General features: G+C 35.5%; 1 long non-coding RNA gene across 1 annotated transcript; it reads right to left on the bottom strand.

The window, feature by feature from the left end:
• Positions 1-2,093: 2,093 nt before the first annotated feature.
• On the bottom strand, positions 2,094-7,754 carry LOC128073474 (uncharacterized). The gene is made up of 3 exons (XR_008202727.1): positions 7,654-7,754; positions 4,810-4,885; positions 2,094-2,739 (listed from the first exon to the last, which is right to left on the bottom strand). It is a non-coding gene; the product is annotated as an uncharacterized LOC128073474 (long non-coding RNA).
• Positions 7,755-23,457: the final 15,703 nt, after the last annotated feature.

Here is a 23,457-nt window from a genome sequence, read left to right as displayed (position 1 = left end):
TCTTGAGTGCGACTGAGTTCTTCCCTTTGAGAGATTGTAATTGGTAACAGATTAAACAAACAGTTTTCTTCAAACAAAAACATTATTTAATCTAAGTAACAGGCATAAGCATTACAATGAAGAAAAATGCATGTAAAACCCAAGACTGCATACGTGAATACCAGTCATAACTGGACTTTAACACTCAGTGAAGACACTCATCTTCTCTATTTCTTTTTTTAGCCATTTGAATTGTATTTCCATTCCTTTTTCATATTGAGTGCCACTTTTGACTTAATTTCTTTTTCTCAGCCTGTTTTTTTTTTTTTTTTTTTTTTCCTCTCTCTCTCTCTTAGCTCATTGAAAAATAATTCAGTGAATTCAAAAGGCAGTTTATTTAGCCTCTCCAGTGACTCATCTTCAAACTACCCTCAAACACTTGCTGTGGGATGTTATCCTGAGTCATTGTTTTGCCTTCCCACTTGCTTACCAATAGCTATTCTGATTTAACTCTTAATGAAAAATGACATTCTCCCTAGAGGAGAGATGTTGGGAAATGAGTCAGGCAGGAGAGCTTCAGCTACAGATATACTTTTATTCAATTAAGTCAATGTGATCAATGCATGGTCGCTCAATCCAAGATTTTTTGTTTGCTCTTTTAGTTCTAGCTCTTTTATAATGACCTCATTACTTAACAAAACCAAGTTTAAGACAGAATAGTCTAATCAGCTCACTGACTATGGTAGAAAAATCTGTAGGCTATCACACCTATTATATATACACTGCAGCAAAGCCTAATGTTACTTTTGTACTTTCAGAAGGTACTGTTTTTCATAACAAAGTATTCCTGGCATCATTGATGCCTATAATTATGTTATTCACATCCAATCCTGAGGATTTACTAAAGCACTACCCAGTAGGGTCCTTTTTACATCCAAGTCCAAAGTATTTTTGAGTGAGACAAACAATCTGTTCTATTTTGCTATCTTTTCTTATTCCCTCAAGTGTAGCAAATCCTTACTGTCTAATACCTTCTTGGAGCTGCCTTGTCTTATCTATATATATATACACACAGAGAGAAATATACACACACATATATAAAATATAAAATACTGAGAGCATTGCCCGTCTTTCAGTAACAACAATCTAGATAGGGAAGTTACTTCACTTAAACTTCAGTGTTCTCTTTCTATATGTCCAAGTAAAACTTTTTGAAAGCACGTTGCATAATGCAGAAAAGAGAACAAGTATTCCTTGCATTAGTAGTTGCTTTTTTTTTTTTTTTTTTTTTTTTTTAAACCAGACACAGAGCTTTGACTAATTGTAGTGTACTGATTAGAATTCTGCCTGCCAAGCTCTTTCCCTCATTTCTTAATGTCTTGCCTTATCAGATAAACTGGCATCAAAGGATTCTCTTAAGAAATTAAAATACTGAAGTTCTGAACTAAACCACTACATATATTTAATGGATAGGTTCTCAAGGAAAGATAAATGCAGCTGCTTGATTATGTGCTTCTTGGGTCTTTGTGCTATTACTTATTTGGATGTAGTTGGTAGTACGACAAACATTTTGGCATATTTCAAGGTTCTTTACAGTTTGTTTCTCAAGTCTCTTTACAAATTCATATGGGTTTACCTCTTCAGTACTGTTGTGACCTACAAATTTATTCAGAATTGAATTTACACCAAAGGAATCCCTGACAAAGAAAGAGAAACAGCAGCAGACACGCACAGAAGGCATGCTCCAAAGTGTTTGCAACTTTGCAGATGAGTTGGCAAAAAAGCCTTTAGAAATCTTGAGAGACACAGCTTAAGAAATGACAGCTGTTTGGTTATTGCACACAAGCTGGAAACATTATTGTGAAAACAATTAAAAACTAATTTCCCTAATCAGCCTGTACAGTGGTCGCAGTTTGAATTTTCTTCTTGACTCCTTTTAAACATGCTCACATTCTTGTATGGACAAGTTTGACTACCTTCCACTCTCTTTCAGTGGAAATACAATGTTTTACCAATTTCAGACTAGGGCACAGTTACTAATAATAGCTAATAGTAAACTGACAGACCAAATATTTTTGATGTCTTTTCTCCAGAATCAGGTAGGAATAAGCTAATTCAAATCAAAATCAAAAGGAGTGTTTATTCAAAGGTGTGCAGTTTCACAAGAGCAAATGTAGGTCTTCCCACATATGTTGAAGCCCTTTCTTCTAAGATTTAGAGAAATCTATGCAGTCTAGTTGATTTTGTGTTTGGATTGCAGATACACTTCTGATTTGTTAAAAGCATCTTTAAAGCCACAGGGCAAATGCTGAACTAAGTTCAGATCCATGACTTTCCATAATAAATGCAGAGCACCTAATACAATTAATGATACCACTCTTGAGGTCTAACTGCGGGTCCAGAATGGTAAGGTGGTTTAGGGGAAAGCACCAGTCAGGTGCTTCAGATATACAAGAGCCTCAGAGGGCAAAAGACACCTTGATTTAGGCACCTGAATTGACTGCATTATATCTTATGACATTCTGTCATCACTGCGTGTTGTTATGTTATTTTGATTCTGACCTACTTTTGAAAACATCTGTTTCCTGTGTTCAACATATCTGCCCTTAGAGCATGTGAGTACTGCAAGTGGAACACAATGAACATTTCACTTGTACATATTAATAACATCTAAAAAGTTAGGTCATTCAAGACATATCTTTAATTTTGTAAGATGGATGTTGATGGATCTCATCTTCAGGTATTTCCTCTGTTTTAAGCCTTAGAATCACTGAAAACTAAGATTTCAGAAAACTATTTGTTGTATACAAAAAAAAAAAAAAAAATTCTTGGGAAAAAAAAAAAAAAAAATAGAGAATCTCAACACTGAGAATCTACTTTCCAGAAAATGAATGTCATAACAAAAAAAAAAAAAAAAAAAAAAAAAAAAAAAAAGGAGGAAAAATTATCTAAAGCCTCACTCATTATTTTTATGGTATGCCACTTTTAAGATGGCTCTCTCAAACAAGCGTAACAGGTTAAAACCTTTAAGAGATACTCGGTCTAAATCTTTAGCTGCTACTCATGTGATTGTAACTGCAACAGACCAGTCCTTCTCAGCAATTTTTGAAGAATTATTGCCATTTTAAACTGCAGATATTTGGAAACAAATTTAAACTGTCCTCACTAAGAAGCTGCTGAGATTTTCTTTTACAAAGTGCCATGGTTTTATTAATATAAATATGGAGTAACTCTCAAAGGGTTAGAGTGATAGCAGTTGTATGATCATTTATCACATATCTGCACCTAACTAACCATGTGTCACTTTTTATTCCACAATTCAGAGACAAACAAGTTTTATTTGTAACATGATTGTAAGGATTTTTTTTTTTCTCTCATACAGCAAAAGAATAAATCAAGATGACCCAATTAAGAAACATAAAGAATTTACTGATTTGGTTTTACCACAATACTTGTGTATGATCAAATCATCTAAAAGGCATCTTTTGCATATTTTCTGTAATTTTACAATACAAAACTTGCTTTCAAACAACTGAAATATTACTTAAGATTTTAACACATATCCATTCAAGAGAATATATTATTTCCCATGCTTTTTTTTTTTGTTGTTGCTGTTGTTCTAACTACAGTAGTCCATCATTTTATTAAATACCTTATCCTGAGGAATGATTAAATAAGATTTTAACTTGCTTGGCTCCGTTTTTCTTCCCAATAAGAACAGCATCTAAAACTAATAAATTTTGGCTTTTCTATTAGTAATCTGATCCATCACTATATTTATTTCAGTTCCACAAAAATTTCTTCTTCCTTTCATTCTGACTATTAGTGGTGAGAAACAAGCTGTTATCAAGTACTTGGTGATTTGAATCTCTCTCTTCTTCAGTGCTCCTTGGTAATAGCACACACAATATTTGTTGGCAAGTTCAGAGAAGGACAAGCATTTCCTTTTTTGGAAATATTTCAAGTAGATTTGTAGTATATAACTCTTCAGAACTTTAAATTTGCTAGTAATTAATCAAATTACAGATCTTCTATTATCTATTAATTCTATCAAATCACAATTGGTGATTGATTGTGTTTTTTACAGCTACATTTTCAAAGTACAAGAAGGACTTAATTAATTAAGCAAATTAATTTGCTACTAGCAGCTCAGTCTAGAATAAATGGACAAAAAGCTTCACTTAAAAAAAAAAAAAACAAAAAAAAACACAAAAAACAGCACATTTTCATAGTTCCCACAGTTCCCAACTCTTTTTATGAAGATTTATAATACTTGAATAGGATCACCTCTTGTCAATACTACTCTTTATCAATACTAGGATCAGCATCATGTTTTATGATTAGTTTTCAAATAGTCTTTCCCACATGACATCTCTTTGCAGAGTGCTGGGGAACCAGAAAATTTCTCCTTTAACACAAACAGCTCTTTCCTTAAGAATTTACAACTATACAAGACAGAAAAGGACCCACAGATTAAAGGATTGTAGTGTCAGTTTGGGAATCATAGGCAACCTAACATACATTTAAGCTCAGTTTATAAGATCCTGAAACTGCTCACAGATGCCTTAATTCAAGTCCATTTCCTTGAGTAAAAGACTATATTAAGTCTTCTGATTCAGATTACCATACCTGATTCCACAAGACCCATAAGAATATGGCTGTCCACTAACAGCTAATGTTCTAGCAGTGGTATGATTTGTAGAGACAAGTGAAAGTACCTGTACCCTTTTGGAACACTAGAACTGTAAGTATATTCCTAATATTGCATGTAATTGTAATTTAGAATTGTAACAATTGTAATTGTAATTTAGAACATCAGATTATATTTACAGTTTTACATATGAAACTCACCGTCAATATTTCTGTACTGTACAACAGAAGAGTTCTGATGAACACAAAAAATATCCTAATGACATATACTAAGAAAAAAAAAAAAAGGTTTTTGTTGAGTTAACAAGAAAACCGTTGGATTTAAGCTTTGAGAAAATGAATTAAGCTTGCAAATACAAGTGATGAAACTCTACTTCATTTCTTAACATTTGAATAAGTTCTTGTCTGTGCTGGAATATCACTTTCAGTTCTTTTTCTACCAATTTTGATTTAAATGCTAAGTGGTAACAGTGTGACTGTAACAGTCCCTTGAGTTTCACACTATTCCATTGAAATTGTTTTGAATATTTATTCTTCTAAGTGCTATTTAGCTACACTGAAGACCTGCATTTTCATGCCTCTAACAGGAAACCTTTTCACCCAGATTTAGAACTAGCTTTTACTATTCAGTCTCATTACTGTTAAGAAAATCAACTGGCAGATTATTAAGAATGAAAACTGATTTCAGCAACCTAGTCCTTACAAGGCCTTTATTTCTTAAAATGCTTAAATGGAAGAGCTTACACTCCAATGAGAATTTGATTTGAAGTTTGCATTTTAAAATCTAAGGGTGTGTGTGTTAAAATTTACTCTGTCTTTTGAAACATTCTTGATCACGTTAAACAGCACATCATGCCTTCCCTTTGGCAAATAATGTAATTAAGCTCTATTATCATGCAAAAGTATCAAAGTAATTTAAACATTTAGAAAGTGAATCCACATGCATTTCATAAAGTTCCATGCAGAAACTTCAGCATGTAACAGAGGTGCAAAAAGAAGTCATCTAGAATTCAGAAAAGCTGTTTCTTGAGAAAAAGTTTTATAAGGCTTAAGAAAAAGTTGGTGAAGGGGTGAAGATAGCATTGACAGAGAATGGATCTGACAGCTGGTTGTAAATTGCGTATCTGGAATTATTCTCATTGTTTATAATGTAAATCACCATAGACAAAACAAAGATTTTCTGAAATGGAGCAGGAAGGTTTCTCTTTTATCCAAGGGGGCACTTCACAGGCACTTCACAAGGAGGGAACTGAATTCTTCTCAGACACTGCAGAAACAAACAGGGCTGCCATACTGAAGAGCTGCAAAGACCCCTTTAAAGGGTGATAGGCTGATGCTTTCTGAACAACAGGAGTTTTTTTGTTTGTCTGTTTGTTTGTTTTTAAACTCTATAAGCCATGAGATGCTCTTTGGAGAGCAAGGACATGTTAAATCTAAGTAGAAGGAAACTGAAGCAGTAGATACATGTCCATGACAATAAAGCTGCCATAATTGGGCTGCATTCTACTAAATGGAAGTCATTGGCCAGAGTGAGCAAAGTATTTTGGTACAAGCTTCTCTTTTAATGGAAAGGAAACATACAAACATTTTGTATGTTAAAAATAATCATACTGAAGATATCAATGTAGAAAGACATTTCTGTTTCAAGCAGAGTAAGCATCTAAGAGCTGCCCAGATTTGGGCCTGTGTAAGGATGCAGATCGAACAGAGACATATGGGACAGAAAAGTTCTCCTACAGAGACAAGATAATAATGCCTGGAAAGACTGTAACGTTTAAATAGCTTTTCCCTGATTCGCCACATAAACAATAATTACAAGGAAAGTCAGCTGCATTAGACTTGCATTAATCTGTAACAGTTTGCAGGAGGGAACTATGGCATCTGGAGAAGCAGAAATTACTTATACAGTATGAATAAAATAGAAACAGATAGAAAGCAGCAATGAAAATTACAAGAATACGAAATTTGTTCTGAGATACTGTTATACAAGCTCATACATGTGGATATATATGCATGCAAATCCACTGTATAGTCACTTTCTTCTGTATGCTCTGCCTGTTCCCATGCACCTGAGCTTCCAGAGGCTTATCTTAAGCAGCATCTACTATGAGTGGCTGGTGCACGTGATAAGCTCAGGGTGTCAGATACAGCGATGAGATCCCAGACAGGAAATGCTACAGCTCCTTGCTGGTCTGCAGTGCTCTTGCTCTCCCTAAAAAGCCAAGGGCTTGAGATAGGAAACACACTACAACTTCAGAATCAGTATTGAGATTGGGTATTGACTGCACTGCAGAGATGTGCAAAGCAAGACAATGATATTAAGCAGATAAATAGGATTTCTTTCAGTGACACTTCTTCTGCCAATGAAAAAAATATTTCAAATTGCCTGGCTTCTATATTTTTAACTCAGAAATAAACTTTTCTGGTTGTTTTTTTTTCCTTTTTTTTTTTTTTTTTCCTTTTCTGCACACAAGGACAGATAAACGTAGATGCATGCTTTTCATTATGTCTGGATAAACACTTGCTCTTTTAGAAAAATTTTAAAATTTAAGATGTACCAATTTTCAGAAGCCTTCAAATACACATCTGTTGATGTGTATCAAAGATATTCAAGTGAATCAAACCTGGGCAGTAAACATTTTGAAAAAGTTATGTAGGAACATCAAATTGTTTACAAGTCTTCAAACCTCCATGACACAATATGCAAACACACTACCTTGTACTTTTGGATTTGGATAATTTGCTGAAATTTCACTACTGATTTCATAGAAAGTAAGTTAGGCTGAAGAGGAGCACTCAAACCTACTCGCTGTTATATCTGTGGATATCTTGACTAGGCTGGGCCCATTTTCAGAGCATTCTACATACTCTGTATTCTCCTGCTTTATATTTTTATTAGGCATTGTAATGTGATAGAAAGCACAGCAGTAACAGCAGAGTAGCAAGGTCCGAGGCTGCAGCAAGTGAGGATTTACTCAAATGCAACAGCTGTGGGTACAAAAATAAAGAAAAAAATCCATTTACCTTCAGAAGGCCTCAGGCATGCAGAGGTCTCCAGCAAGATACCCTTGCCTCCCCTGACAACACTTAAATGAACCTGAGCTCTCTGCTGGGTTGGCCCTGCCTTCCCACCAGGTGCTCAATCACTGGTTCAAGCCATGACTTAGCATTTTTGCTACAGGTGTTTACTGCTTTTGCTGATTAACTTCACTAGTATTTCAACTGTATTGTTCAGTTCCAAAATCTCCCATTGGTGGGAGATTTTTGGTTTTTATTAGAATAGAGATGTTTGGCTCTCTTCTAGGCCTGCTGTATTATCAATAACATAAAATTTTAATATAGCTTAACAGTGTATTTAAGTTCAGATCTAATGCATGAAGGATTTTATTTATTGCTTTCATATTTTTTGTTTGTCAGAAACAAGACAACTGCTGAAAGAGGAAAAAGTAATGGTATTTGAGACACCCTCTACAAATGGCGATTAATGTTTTTCTTCACCAGCTGATAGTTGCTTACATAAAGCAATTAAGTGTTTAGGATATGACATACCTCCTAATCTGAGTTTGTACACAACCATTAAAATCTCTCTCTTAATACTCTTGCGGTCCTGTTGCCTCATTACATTAGACAAGAAGTTTTCACTGGCATCCCATTGTACAGAATTATTTCTAGATTGAAGAGCAATTAGAATCACACCAAATGGTTCAGGTAATTTATAAAATAAATAAATTACCACAGTTATCTTCTTCTTTTTATGTTTTGCATACAAATTACTATGTTATTAAAATTGAAATACAAAAATTTTATAAAAGCTAGCATTGTTTCACATATATAGTTTGGTTGGTGATTTATTGTGTTTATTTCTTTAGGGAGCCTTAGTTTTTATTATCTTGAAACTGGGTTCTACGCTACAAGACTACAAGTCTGTGGATAACACCCAGTTGTGGGATATGATCAACAAGATCAGGAGACAGGATGCCATCCTGAGGAACCTAGACAGGTGGGAGAGAATGAGCCCAGGAGAAACACATCAGTTTCAATAAATCCAAGTGCAAGGTCTTGGGTCAAGGCAACCTTCACTACCAATTGAAGCTGGGGGATGGAAGGATAGAGCACAGCACCACTGAAAAGGACCTGGGAGTACTGGTGGATGGCAGGCTGGACATGAGCCAGCAATGTACACTTGCCACCTAAAAAGCTAACCATATCCTGGGCTGCATCAAAAGAAGCGTGACCAGGAGGTCAAGGGAGGTGATCCTGCCCTTCTGCTTTGCGCTGGTGAGGCCTCACCTGGAGTATTTTGTCCAGATGTAGAGTCCTCATTACAGGAGAGACATGGACCTGTTGGAGTGTATCCAGAGGAAGATCACAAAAATGACCCAAGGGATGGACACTTCTCCACTGAGGACAGGCTGAGAGAGCTGAGTCTGTTCAGCCTGAAGTAGAGAATGCTCCAAGGTGACCTGAGAGCAGCTTTTCTATGAGATCTGAGAGCAGTATCTATGGGGGAGCTACAGGAAAGAAGGGGAAAGATTCTTTAGCAGGGTCTGTGGTGATAGAACAAGGAGAAATGGTCACAAACTAAAAGTGGGGAGACAGGTTGGACGTAAGGAAAAAGTCTTAGGTGGTGAGGTAGTGGAACAGGTTGGCCCGAGAGGTGGTGGATGCCCCATTCCTGGAGACATTCAAAGTCAGGCTGCACCAGGGTCTGAGCAACCAGGTCTGGTTTTGGACATCCCTGTTCACTGCATGGGAGTTGGATTAGATGACCTTTAAAGATCCTTTTCAACACTGAGTATTCTTTGATTGTAAGACCATAAGTAATCTCCTTCATGCAAGTGTATCTATTAATATTCTTAGCTATAGAACTGGAGAAAACAAAGAGTCCCTCCAGAATGAGGAACTATGCAGAAAATATTTCTTAACTGTTGGACCTGTGGAGGCTCAGACTGAAGTATAGCAGTTTACTGGAAAAAGAAAACAAAACAAAAAACCAACAGAAAGCAGCTCTTTGATCATGCTTACAGTGAGGAATGTAGTCCTAGAAAAGGACAGTGGATAGTACTCAAAATATGTACAATAGTAATAAGAAGCCATGTCTCTTTAACAATTTATAGGTAGAGATTTTGAAAAAGGTTTGTTCAAACTGCAGGAAAAATAGTACATTCATTTGTCTTCTTAAAACCACTCAACATTTTGGATTCTCTTCTCATTCCAAGGATTCTTTGGACTCATCATGCAAAAGCAGACTAAGCAACAACATCATCTATGAATGCTCTATTAGAGTCAAAATAAATGTAGACAAAAAAACATAGATTCACAAAGTTGGTCATGATGATAAGAATAAAACATGCTGGGATGCAGTAAGGGTTCTGTGACATAAACACTGAGGAACTGTGGATGATTATGGAAGGGTACAAAAACCAGTTTTTCTAAAGTGCCTTTCCAGATTCAGTAGATTATTGCATTCCTGAGCTAGGAGTGTATGCATGCTGTTACACTGACCGGCCACAAATGTACATAACTTCCATTAATTCACCTGTTACCTGTTTTTAACTAAACAGGTATAGTTTTTAACTATAGTTTTTAGCTATACTATGCTCTTTGGCAGTTATTTCAACAATCTAATTAATATATGCTGCACTAAAGAATGTGCTTCCTTTTATTTTGTTATAAACCTATTTCCTTGATAACTCCCTGACCTTTTCTTAGATAACACATGCGCTGTTTGTATTTATGCATGTAGCCAATAAATAACATTGTGCATTTAACTTACACAAACGTTTTGCCTTTTGATTTCCGTTTCAGATCTTTCAGCTAAAGAAGAGATCTATCTTCTCCTCACTTTCCTTCACAATGAACATCTTTCTGTATATTAGATGATATTCATTTGACCAAGAGGTTAGAATTCATTTTCTATATCTCTTTGGGATCATACTATAAGCTGATACCACAAGAGTTTAGTTCTCAATATTTAAGATCTCTCATTTGATAGAGCCATTGCAAAAGTTTCCTCATAAAAAGTGGGAAAAATAGGCCAAGCTACATAAATTTTTTATCACTCTCTATCAGTTAACATAAGGAAGTAAAATAAGTATTCCATTATGGGCATTCATGAAAAACCTATGAAAGAGTGCAGAAATAATTGTTTCCAAGAGAATCTGGATTAGGTCTACATTATTCCTCTCTATCATGGTCCTCACAGGGAATGTTAAATCAGTCAACAAAACTGTAAGCTGTTACTATTGATTTGCCTGTTTAAGATCAACATTTAGACATCTATTGTAATTTTCTGTTGTTGATTTCTGTTGATTTCTGTTGTTTCTTCATTGTTTTTGTTTTTGTTTTTTATAATATTTGTTCTGTTTTATGTATTTTGCAGGCACTTAGAAGCCTTAGCAAAGAACACGATATGGAAAAGTTGATGGGATTAGGAAATCTTCCTGACAAGATAACTTGTTTTATGATTTAGAATAGCTTGAGTTATCAAAAAAAGTGCTTTGTAAGTATCTTACAGACCGTTACACAGTTGGGAATGCTGAAAGCCAGTTGACTGAAGTTTAATTTCATTTTCATTTTCCAATGGCAGAAATCCAATTTCATCTTTGGTATTTCATATTCCCCATTTTGATTTTCTACAAAACCGCTTGTATAGATTTCTACGGTTAACCTACAAATATGCTATCAGACTAACATAATTTTGATGTTTTGGTTCAGTTCCTTATTTTGAATTTAGGTTGGTAGCACTGTAAACCAAAAACAATGTTAAACATCATTTTATTTTGATGCTTTGATTTATGTTATTACAATTTACAAGACTTGATTCCTCAGAAACTCTTCACTATTTCATGTTTTGTCACACTATGTTGTGTGAAAGAGATATCTATGGCAATTATTCACACGCTCTATATAAAATGACTTCTTATATAGATGCAATCATTGAGTCTCCTGACACAATGATTTTGCGGATAACAAGCTAGGTAGCTTCATTCCTTTCTCAGATGATGCGTTCTGTTTTAAAGTCCTAAAGATCACCATAGTGTATAAGAGCAGTGAATAAAAGTACATATCTTGTATTCATGGCTCTCTGTAACCATAACCATGGTTATCTAGTCTCTGTAGCCATATCTATGAAGCTATTCAAAACATGGATTTGAGTTTACGAAATCTCTGTGAACAAATAATAGACAGCAACACGAAGTGGCTCAGAGGTAAACTTCCTTAAATTCTTTCATGGCTAAACTGAACAGATACAATGAGAGCAACAATGAATTATGACATGAAAAGCAAATAAGAAGTTATCTGCTTGTATTTAAAATTGTTATTCTTTCCACTGAAAATGTTAGCTTGGCAATACTGATTGAATTACTACGAGATATGCCCCCTTTATGAGGTAATCACTGCTGATTCTGTGTGATGACTATCCGACAACATGCTCTGAGCCATTTTGTAATTTAAAAATGAAAGGAGTAATTCCTGTGTGCCTGACAGTGATTGTTGTGTTCGAAAAGGTTTTAATGATATGGCTAACTACTATTTTGCTTCAAGAGAGTTTTCTTTTACATAAGCTGTCCTTAAAGATAAGAACATAAATTTTAATTCGAAACAAAGGGTCATGGTGAAACTGCTAAGTAGGGAAGCTAAGCTCAAGAGATGTATTACATTCATCAGAATTAAGAAAAATAAATAAATCACATAAATACTGTTAAATCTACACTGAGGAAAGCTGTGTGTCTAATACACACATATTCTGTCTCAGAGTAAGATACTAGAATACAAACTCAGATCTGTCTTATTTTCCTTATGCTGAAGCAACTGTATATTTCAAAATATGTTTTTTTTTGTTTGTTTGTTTGTTTTTGTTTTTTTTTTTTGTGGTCTGAGAGAGAATAAATAAAAGCAATGATTTTTAGAGGAAAAAAACTGCAGAGTGTGCCAAAGATACACAGATAACATTAAATTTAAAAGCACCAGAAAAATATATACACAGCAATAAAAAGTCAGACCTTTATCAAACAGTCACAATGACAGGCAACTCAGCTAAATGATGTACATTTAGGAGCATAATAAACAACTTCAGTCTTCTCATCTCTGAAACAAAATAAGAGCTTTACCTCCAGCTGAGTGGAGGGCCAAAATCAAGCATCTCATTTACTAGTAGTAGACAGCATCTCATTTACTGACAGTATCTTCTAAAGATAACTTCCTGGAACTACAGACTACATTCACACTGAAGAACTGAGTAATGATTGAAATCTCTAGTACAATATAATAAAGCATTTCCTCCTGCTCCTGAAAATCCACACTGGAATTGCAAAAGAGGCTTGGACTATGTTAATTGGCCTTACTGTATCTCATGATACACAGTTTTGATTGATAGACATGTATCTTTTTTCAGATCTCTGGCTGCTGAAAAGTAAGGAGTGTTACTCGAAAGAATGGCTTGGTGTTTTTATTTGTTTATTCTTCATTATTTCAGGTGTATGGATAGATTCATTATTTTCTGAACACATTCTCTCATGAGCTTTTCTGAATGCTAAGTGCATCCAGTGCATTTTTTAAAGATGCTAATGAAATTATCTACAGAGTACTTCTGTGAGGTAACAATTTCACACACTGGGAGTTATCATAAATAGCGAAAGGCCAAAATTGTCCATTTTCTGTTCTTCAGGGTACAAACACACAGAAGTGAATTTTTCAGAATGCTTAATACTTTGATAGCTTTTTTTTTTTTTTTTTTTTTTTTTTTGCATTTTGCATTTTGCATTTTGTATAAGTTGGTAGCAGAGCTCCTTGTTATTTTCAGCAAAACAGTTACAATATTCCCAAGGCTCACATCCCAACATACTGGTTTAAATTAGCTGTCCAGTTTCTCACAAAAAAATATTCAGTGGTTCCCATTCATTTTTTTTTTTCCCTTCTTTTTCACTGTTCTGTTGAATGAATGCAATAGAAATACTCAAAGCACTAACCTGTTATTATCATTAATCTCTCATTGCCCTGGTCATTATTTCCTTACTTCTTTTCATTCTTAAATACTTTTCATACTTAATAAGCTTTGGATCTTGTATGAATGAGTGACTGTGCTCACGATCACATATTTACATGTTGTATGGTTAATTTGTTTAACATACTCTGTGAGTGTGTCTCATGCTTGTACGTGAGTACAAATCTCTGGAGCTGTCTGCATTCTCAGATGCTTCTTTTTTCCTCCATCTTCTCCAGCCATTTCAGAGCGTTGAAGGAAACTGCTGTGTTCCTGTAAAAGCTCTATTTTGGCGTTTCTCTCCCTAACAGTACCCTAGTCTATCTCCCTTTCAGCCTTTAATCCTCCTGTCTCCATATCTCCAGCATCACTTTGTCTTTTCTTCATATTCCTTCTGCTTAGGCCTTCCTTCTTCTCTCCCTGTCTTAATCTCCAAATTACCATAGCATCTTTTTCTCCACCTACTATGCTCCTACCTCCTTCAAAATCCTCTTTTCATTTCCAAGATATCCAACTCTTCTCCCTTTACTTTGGCTGACTAAGCTCTTGGCATTCAGCATGCCCCTCCTACTGGAGGTGGTAGACCCTATCAGCAGCAACCCGCTGATCCCTGGTGCTCCAAAGCAATTGAGACAAATGGTCATGATAGTTCTCAGGAGGGCACAATAAAATTTAGTCAGGTCTTGAATGCTTTCTTATACCTTCCCTGACTGGAGCCACTTGTGTTGATCTCTTCCTCCTTCCCCAGATTATCAGTCCTTCTGTATACAAAAGTGCCAGTTTTATACAGCCTCTTGGGAATGAATGTGCATAGAGGAGAAAGGAGGAGATAAAGAAGATGACAAAGGACCCCAACAAAAAGGCAAAGGCACCTTCAAGGAATTTGGTGTCAGATCCATCCTTATGCTCACACCCTTATCCTCACGTGTTCACCAGCAGTTCTCTCTTCCCATTCCAGTGGTAACCTGCTATAGCCCTCCATCTCCAGCTCTTCTTACTTCTTTGTGGTAAATGAATGCAGAGTGGATTCCAACAGCAGTCAACAGTGGCCTCTTCAAGGCCAAGCAGAGGTACTTCTAGGTTTTCTGGAATGGGCTACTTCCTGCATCCCTCCTGCTGGGATCCCTCCATTACTTTGTCCACAGCTTATTCTTTATTCCCAGTCCAAACTAGTACATACAAATAAGCTGAGAGTGGGCCACTGCAAACACAGTAGAACACATATTGTAAGTTTTTCATGGTTTATCTGTTGGCCAAGTATGAGTGAACATTGATGTAAATAATAATTTATGATTATTTTATTATACTTAATAAAATAAGATGATGTGACAATTAAAAAAATCATTGCAGTATAAATTTTGTTAACATAAGTAATCAAAATATTTTCCCTATGCTCTTCCTGGGAAATGGCTGAAGTATTTTAACTGATATTTCCTCAGCAATTTCTTGTTTAGTAGGCATAGCATAGAAAATTTCAATCTGAGCAGTACATTAACTTTGACAAGATTGAAAGTAATTACAGAATGAGTCTTTTAATGGAAACTAGTAGGCATCCTTAAGTACAGGCTTCCTTGCTTACACTGCTTGAGACAAACAACTTTATTGTATAAGCATAAAAAACAAGTCTGCTACTGTTTCACACCACTAGAACACTTTCAAATTTTATATTCTTGTAAAATGTAATGCACACATAAGACTCTATATAAACATACTTAAACACTCTTTAAGGAAAAACATTCTCATTTATAAAATACAAGTTTTAGTAATGAGCAAAAAAGAAACAAAAAAAGAAATGTTCTTTTTGCTTGTTATTTCAAATAAAATATATTCCATTGAAATTGTACAAATCAAAATGGATCACTGGTCAATAAGCATGCCTAGAACTGTTCCCAACCAATAATAATGTAGCACGATTGTCAGAGAAATACTATTCAACTATTATGAAATGTAGAAACATCTCTCAAACTGACTAGAATTTTGATAACGTTAGTATGCTCTTGCATCACTTCCTGATTATGAAAAGAAGCCGCAGTCCTACAGGACAAGTGTATCAGGATTGGAAGATGCTAACTACTTAAGAAGATAGCAAGGATGACTTTAATGTAATTAGCTAAGTTGCTTACAACAACTATGAGATGATACATGTTTACAAAATTCTGCCAAAGCACAAATTCAGATCCCTACTCAAGTGATAAGTCATGTCTTTATATTATACTTACATAGGTATGTTTCTCACTTTATTCTCTGGAAATAAAATGCTTTAAACTGAATAATAATGACACACACAACCCCCTTACTTTGTTTTTAACTGTTTTGAATAGATGAACGTAGGAATGTAAACAAGAATATGACAAATTTCTGCAAAATAATGTGGACTAGGAAACGATTTCTTGCTTTAGTGAAACTTCACAGTAGGTTGGTGATATAACAAAAAGTTGATTTGTAAGTCATTTTTTATATAGTCCTAGGTAAAGTTTCATCAGGACCATTGCTTGTGTTTACTTTGTACTTTGTCTCATTATCAGTAATATTCAGTCAAATTATAAAAATAATACATAAATGTGAAGTGACATAATTCTTTCAAAACACAGATTTAATCATACAAGAGTGAGCATATATTTCCTTGATTTGATCTGCTACACAGCTAAAATTTATGCTGCTTTTGACTGAAATTAAAAGGACTGTGAATCGTTATTATTATTATGACAAAAATAGATCACATGGCATACACTGAAGACTTCAAGTATTTATTTTCTAGACTTTGCCTTCCTTTCTGTTCAGCTATGCAGTATATACAGTTGTCGTGCTATTTCAGTTGTCTGTTAGTATGCCTTGGCTATGAGGGCTGCACAAGGTAGAAGGCTTTTGGTAGGCAATGCTCTGCATAAATGTGCTTATTAACAGAACTGCTAGCAATCCCACACCCCACTGTTATGATAATGAGCCTGGATTCTAATTAAAAAAAAACATTCGCACCACTTTCGATGCTGAAACAAGAACCAAGTCTGAGAAGCTCAGCTTGTTCATTATTTCACATTGCTAATGGAAAATACTGAAATTCCTCTGAGCAAGATATGAGGTTTTGAAGGACCACAATGATCATCTGGTTCCAACCTCCTGCTATGTGCAGGATTGCCAACCACCAGACCAGGCAGCCTATAGCCACATCCAGCCTGGACTTGAATGCCTCCAGGGATGGGGCATCCACAACCTCCTTGGGCAACCTGTTCCAGTGTGTCAACATCCTCTGTGTGATTTTTTTCTCCTAATATCCAACCTAAACCTCTCTTGTCTCAATTTAAAACCATTCCCCCTTGTCCTATCTATCCACCCATATAAACAGTCATTCTCCCTCTTGACTGTATGCCTCCTTCAAATATTGGAAGGCCACAATGAGGTCTCCCCAGTGCCGTTTTATCTGTCCCTCCTAGGTAAAGCCGTTGTTTTGCATTGCTTCCCAAGAAGTACACCTGTCCTGGGGGATGGTCAAACGTTCAAAGAGAGTGAGATAATGCTCAAGCCAGTTTAGAATGTCACATCACCATGGGAATAAAAAAAAAAAAAAAACAATTTTTTATTATCTTTATATAAATTTGAGCTAGAATTTTGAAATCTTATTAGACACAAGAAGAGATAGAGAGAAATCACAATAGTAACAGTAATCATAGGTTAACAAGCATAAAAGAGATTTTTACGATAGAATGTCTGTGAATTAAATAGGGTTATATAATTAATATATACCAATATAATAAATTGGGTTAAGATTTAGAATTGTGCATGAGTAAATTTCTACTCAGTGAAAGCAATTTCTTTCTCATATAGCTTGCTTCGGAGTTAACTACTGCAGTTGAAAGCTGTTTGCAGTGTCACAAAGTAATGAATTTCCTTTTTTTTTAGAACATCTTGCATTTATAAAGTTTAAATTAAGGAAACTTAGAAGAAATGAAATTGTTAATACTTATTACAAAGCCTGACAGCAAGAGTAATCACGTAGCCAGTTTAGAAATACTGTATTGTAGGAAGTAAACTTCAAATCAATGGAGAATTTGAGCCCCATCCAGCCTGACCTTGAACACATCCAAGTAGGAGGAGTCCACAAGTTATTTGGGCATGTTCTGTTCTGATGCCTCACCACCCATATAGTACAGAATTTCTTCATAATATTTAATTTAAATCTCCCCTCTTTTAATTTAAAGGTATTGCCCTCGGGTCTACCACTACAATCTCAGATCAATGATTAAGAAAAAAAAAATTAATGATAACATTTTCTCCTTTGAGGTGTTTTCTGTCCAAGGAAAGATATACAGGTAGGTAAAATATAGAGGTAGGTAAAGTTTTAGAAGCAGGTTTAACGTATTCATTACATTCAGTGTGAACACATTCACCTCTGGCATGGGGTGCATCCAGGTGTGTGGATATATATCCTGAAAATTAACCCTGAGATTGTTAACCCTACATATTTACAGCTGCACATACCACTCCTCCAGACTCAAAATATAAAACTTAAAAAGCCCAACAATTCATTAGACATTGAGGACAGCAATGCAAAAGCAAACATAGGAAAACATCTGTGAGGTAACAAAATCAGAAGAGCCCAGAAGGGCTAACACCTTATGTGTCTAGGTCAACACAAATTAAACAAATTGCAGTGTAGAAGCAGTCATTTTTCCGTGATCACCTACAGTATGTAGTTGTGAATACGCCCCCTGGCACTGCACTGGTGACAACCAGAACAGCTTGAACAGTGCCCAGGCCAAACTCCTGGGGCAGCACAGGCCAAGGATTTGCTATGTAGTGTGGCTGCTCTTTATTTGCCAAGATAGGTCTTTCTTACCTTTTCTTTTTTTTTGTTTGTTTCTTTTTCTTTTTGAGGAGAATAGATGTACTGTTCCATCTGCTTCAGCTGTTTGATTGCACAGGCTGTGAGGCTGCTGTGCTCCTGAGGGTTGTACATGTTTTCTCAGTGGGCAAATCAAGGACTTCTCCTGGCACTGGAGGCTGCATTAGCATCCAGGGAGCCCACGGGGAGAGCCATGGCCACTCCATCATGGAGACCCACTCTAGATAGAAAAAGAGCCTGAGAATCAAGGAGAGAAAACTTTGGAAAAGGGAGGATAGAGACAGGTGTGATAGAAACCGAAGTCTTCAATCTCGGGATTAGAGAATTCAAATATCCCTACAATGGAACCTGACCTAAATTTGGCGCAGCAGTTCATTAAGCCAGCCTTGCTAATGTCACAGTCTTCACTCTCTGAAGTGATGTTGCCATGACCACTTCCCTTGATAATTTATGCCATGGTCCAGTTGCTTCTGCTGTTTTTCAAAACAGAACTGCAAATTAGGGCGTGTTAACTCTCCAAGGCTTGTTTGAGCTTATTCTGAATGAAAGAGATTTCTAAGCATGGTGGTTCAGCTTTTGTATTTGAGTCTGAGCACAGGTTACAAAGTGAAACACTAATTTCCAGATTCATATCTATATGATAATTACGCATTTTATTTCTTTGTAAATGAGCAGGCTCATTTGTGGTTATTATTCATAGCTCTTGATTGTTTTTATATTATTTTGAAATAAAATAATTACTTTTTTTATTTATAACAGGAAAATTAGGGGACCTATCTGCAATTTAATTCCAGTATCAGCCTCATTTCAGATATCTCTAGGGACAGCTGCTTTCATGGGCTTACTGCCCAATGAAATTTAAGTGGCTTTTAGGTAAAGAAAATCAACTGAAGAATTATTCAATATTTAGTTGTACAACCAGACAGAAATTAGAGCGTGTGTGCATGCATGTGCATACATGCATGTGATTGCAAATGTTACTGTATTAACATCCTCTCTCACACAGATAATTTAGTTATGAATAAATAATCATAAACTCTATGCTTAAGTCTTTAAACTTTAAGACTAAACTTTAGTCTTCCTAGGGAAATTAGTTTCTTCTGAACAGTCCAGCAGTCTTCTTCTATTACTATGCAACTCTAAGATCTTTCTTGAACAGACTGTGCGCTAAAATGTCTTAAGAATGTAGCTATTTTCATGACTTCAGATCATGCAGTAACCTAGTAGCACTTTGTTGCGTTTCTGTTTAAATCTCATTTCACTTCTGCCATGAAGATGTTCTCATTCCAACTTTCCAGAAATAGGAACATGCATTTTGTATTATTCAATTTCAGTTGAGAAATAAAGAATTTGTCTCAAAAAGCATGGCACACACTGATTCTCTCTCAGGCTTACAGTTAAGCAAGAAAGTACACACATGGCAGGAATTAGGAACCAATACATTGATTTCATGGGGGTGCAAAAGTTACATGAGTTTTAATTACATGGCTAAATTAGCTTTCAGATGTGATTTATGATGAGCTTGTGATGCTGAAAACATCCACCTTAATCTTTTAATGGACAATACCTCCATGATGAGTAATCTGTCTTTAAAAAAATCTCAGTCCATTTAGCGTACTCATTCTGAACATATTCATATAGTAGAAGCCCCAGACAGTAAATCATGCTTATATTTCACATTAGCCCCTAAACAAAATGACAGGGGCATCTGGGAATGAATAGAATATGAAGCCTAATTGAGAAACAATGTTAATTCCCATAGAGTGCTGTGTACCCAAGGAAATACGTTATTGAAACTCCACCTGTTATCTATCACAAACAAGTCTTTCTTCAGGAGGAAACACAACCTTCATATATTTAAGTTTCAAACAGCAAAGGTAAGATGTAACCATGGTAAGCAGAGAAGAAGAGCTGTGTTACGCTTAATGATATGCTTTCCAACAGCAGTGACCAAAGATACAAAGCTTGTGGGGGAAAAAAACTGAAAGTAAAAATTTCTGCCAAGTCTTAAAAAGAAATTCTATCTTAAAGGAGAAATGAGAAGAAAAGTTGTTATAATTTTTATGCTTTGTATTGGAAAACCAAGTCTATGAAAGAAAATCTTAGATTTAAGTATTTTTATAGCCCTCATTTTGTTACCATGCTGTTTTTCTCATAATTCTCATATTTCTTCCTGACTACAATTGGAAAAAAAATTCAATTCTGCATATTATGACGTATAATTTGATGTGCCCATCATTACCAATACCAATATTTTTCTATTTATTGTAATTGAATGGAAAAGATATAATCTTAGTTCAAGTTGAAAAAGCAGACAGCAAAGAAATCAGTGTGATTCTGTAACAGGAATTGGCTTCCATGACTTACATCAGACCATGAGGTCAAAGGAAGATCCACACAGTTTATTACTAGTCTATTGTTAAATATCATTAAAAATGAATGAAGTCAGAAACACGGCCTTTGGAAGCAATTGCTGCAAAAAAATTCCCTGAAACTGAAGAAGAAAATAGCATGATGTGGAGCCAGGCTTCAGAAAAATGGAGGCCATTGCAACCAAGTAATCCCTGGAAAACCTCACCAGGCACAGATATAAATAAAGATTTTCCCAAGATCTTCACAAGAAAACTAATTACATCTTCACTAAGACTCCTATCTTGGTTTTAAGGAATGCTCACTGGGGGCAATTAGTATATTAAACATTTTCTCATGTGAAAAATAAACTTTATATTTTCAACTTACTGATAAAGGTTTATGTGATGTAGTTTTTCCTAGGAAAATGAAGGTCTACTTAGAACAAAACTTAAGCTAAGTTACTGAATTACGTGACATTACATGGTTAAAATTATTCTGAGTTTCCCCCATCTTGCTTAACAACAGCCAGTTCTTCCTATCTGAAATGAATGTTTGCAGCTTCAAGGCTTTTCATCTTCCCTTACTGCCAAATTTTCTATCAGGGGAGATCAGATGAAATTCTCCTAGGAGCCACTACTTGTCAATGTGAAAAAAAACCATCAGAATGCAATCACACCCATCTAATCAGGAGCGGAAATAATTTACCTAAGAAGTCAAGCACAGAGAAGATCCAATTTGTTTCCAGGAAAGCAGCTTGGAGATAAAAGGAATAGCCTTTTTTCTTCTTCTCCTAACTTTTTGCATATCATCACCTTCTTAGAAAACCAAGCATCTAAGAAAATTTCAGTTACATTTGAGAAAATACTTATAATCTCTCCCGAAATCATTAAAGAGATACACTGGGACATCTTATACATCTGTGCTCCCCCTCATCCCCCCCAAACGAAACAAGTTGATATAATCCTTTTTCAGTTTAAATGCTAGTCTCAAGACAATGACATCTGAGGCAAAATAATATATTTGCAAGCAATTCAAAACTATAAACTGAAAATACAATCATATACATTTAATATGTTTCTAGCTAGCGCTTTTCAAAAAGAATTAACTAAAAAACAAAGACATCTGGTAAAGCTATCTCAATCAGATTAGATAAGGTAAAAATCTTTTGACAGAAAGATCATATATTTAGATAGAGATCACATGTTTAGATAAAGAACACTTCACAGAAATGAACATAAGACGAGCTACATTTTTGGTATGTTTTGTTTTAATCTTGTCACAATAGTGAAATATCTGATAAATAACTACAATTGTTAAAAAGAATAGTTGTATGAGCTGTAGAATATACAATCATTAATCAATATTTCTTGAAAGTACTGGAGAAAATGTTTTTTTTTTTATAACGTGTTCATTGAACATGCACTTCCTGCTGTTCAGAGACAAAATAAGATTTCCTGATTTCTGAGTTACCTGACTGAAGGAACTCATCTAATTATCTTCTCTTTCCCATAGCTATGCTAGGGATAGCAAAGTAGTGCTGTTGCTTTGCCATCAACTCCCTGCTGAGCCTCATGGGTGCACCCCAAACTGCTCTTTCATGCTATGTATGCAGAGCACTTTATCTCACCAGTATCGTGCTTACTTTAAATTTCACCTCAGTCATCTCACAGGTTGTTTCCAGAAGAAAGAAAAAGATAATGTTTGACAGAGAGTGGTAGAACTATGGTTGTATCCATACCATATAACATTTTTTTCTGATATATCCTTCAATTGTCTGCAGCAGTAGTGTCTATGTTCACAGCAACAAAATGCAGCAATTGTTTTTGGAGAAGGATGAGAATACACTAACAAGATATGCAGAACAGCAGCTCCAAATGTGTTACTTATGTGCAGATTTTGTTGCACACATGGGGGATATTTTATGTTAAAGAAGTGCACAGGGAATGGCAAGCTCAAAAGCCTGTGGAATACATACTTAGCCGAGCAAGCAGAAAGTGATGAAGGAAAGGGAGTGCTGCTGCCTTCTCTAGAAGAGTGATGCTGTGAGCAGTGTAGATGTAATACCTCCATCCTACTCAGCCCATTGTCACAGAGCATCTCACAGGTTCCTTCATTCTCCTCATTCTACACTTTCTCTCTGTTGTAGGACTTCGCTTTGATTCTAAGACTGCTATGGATCTGAAAGCTACTAGGAATCCAGTATCAACTGAAGAGTCAAATGTTATCCAATACAGCCAGGTCCATCCTCTTTTCACAAACCTTTGGATTCCAGCATTTCTCTACTGTGCAACACTGCACGTTCAGTTTTTTTACGTTCAGTTCATAATGAAGCCACCAAATGCAAAGTTATTTTGTGGAAGGTCAGAGAATTAGCTCTCATGTTAATGACATGACTGCACACTCCTTTGTTGTTGTACAGAATCTTTTGAAAAGACAGTGAGCTTATCTTTACATAAGCTTTATTTTAAACAAGTTACAGTATTATTTTTATTTAGGTAATAAGTTGAAGATTACACATTAAGATTATGTGCCTTTTTTAAGGGCACACAAAATCTGCCAAATAAGAAACTTCACCCACGTTTTCTGAGTCACATCTCAATGCTTTACAACAAGGTCCTCTTCTTTTGCAGTTTGTGGAAATAAACTGATG

This window comes from Tympanuchus pallidicinctus, unplaced genomic scaffold, assembly GCF_026119805.1.
Source record: "Tympanuchus pallidicinctus isolate F22 unplaced genomic scaffold, pur_lepc_1.0 scaffold8, whole genome shotgun sequence".
NCBI classification, from domain to species: Eukaryota; Metazoa; Chordata; class Aves; order Galliformes; family Phasianidae; genus Tympanuchus; species Tympanuchus pallidicinctus.
This window is presented reverse-complemented; position numbering and strand designations above follow the sequence as displayed.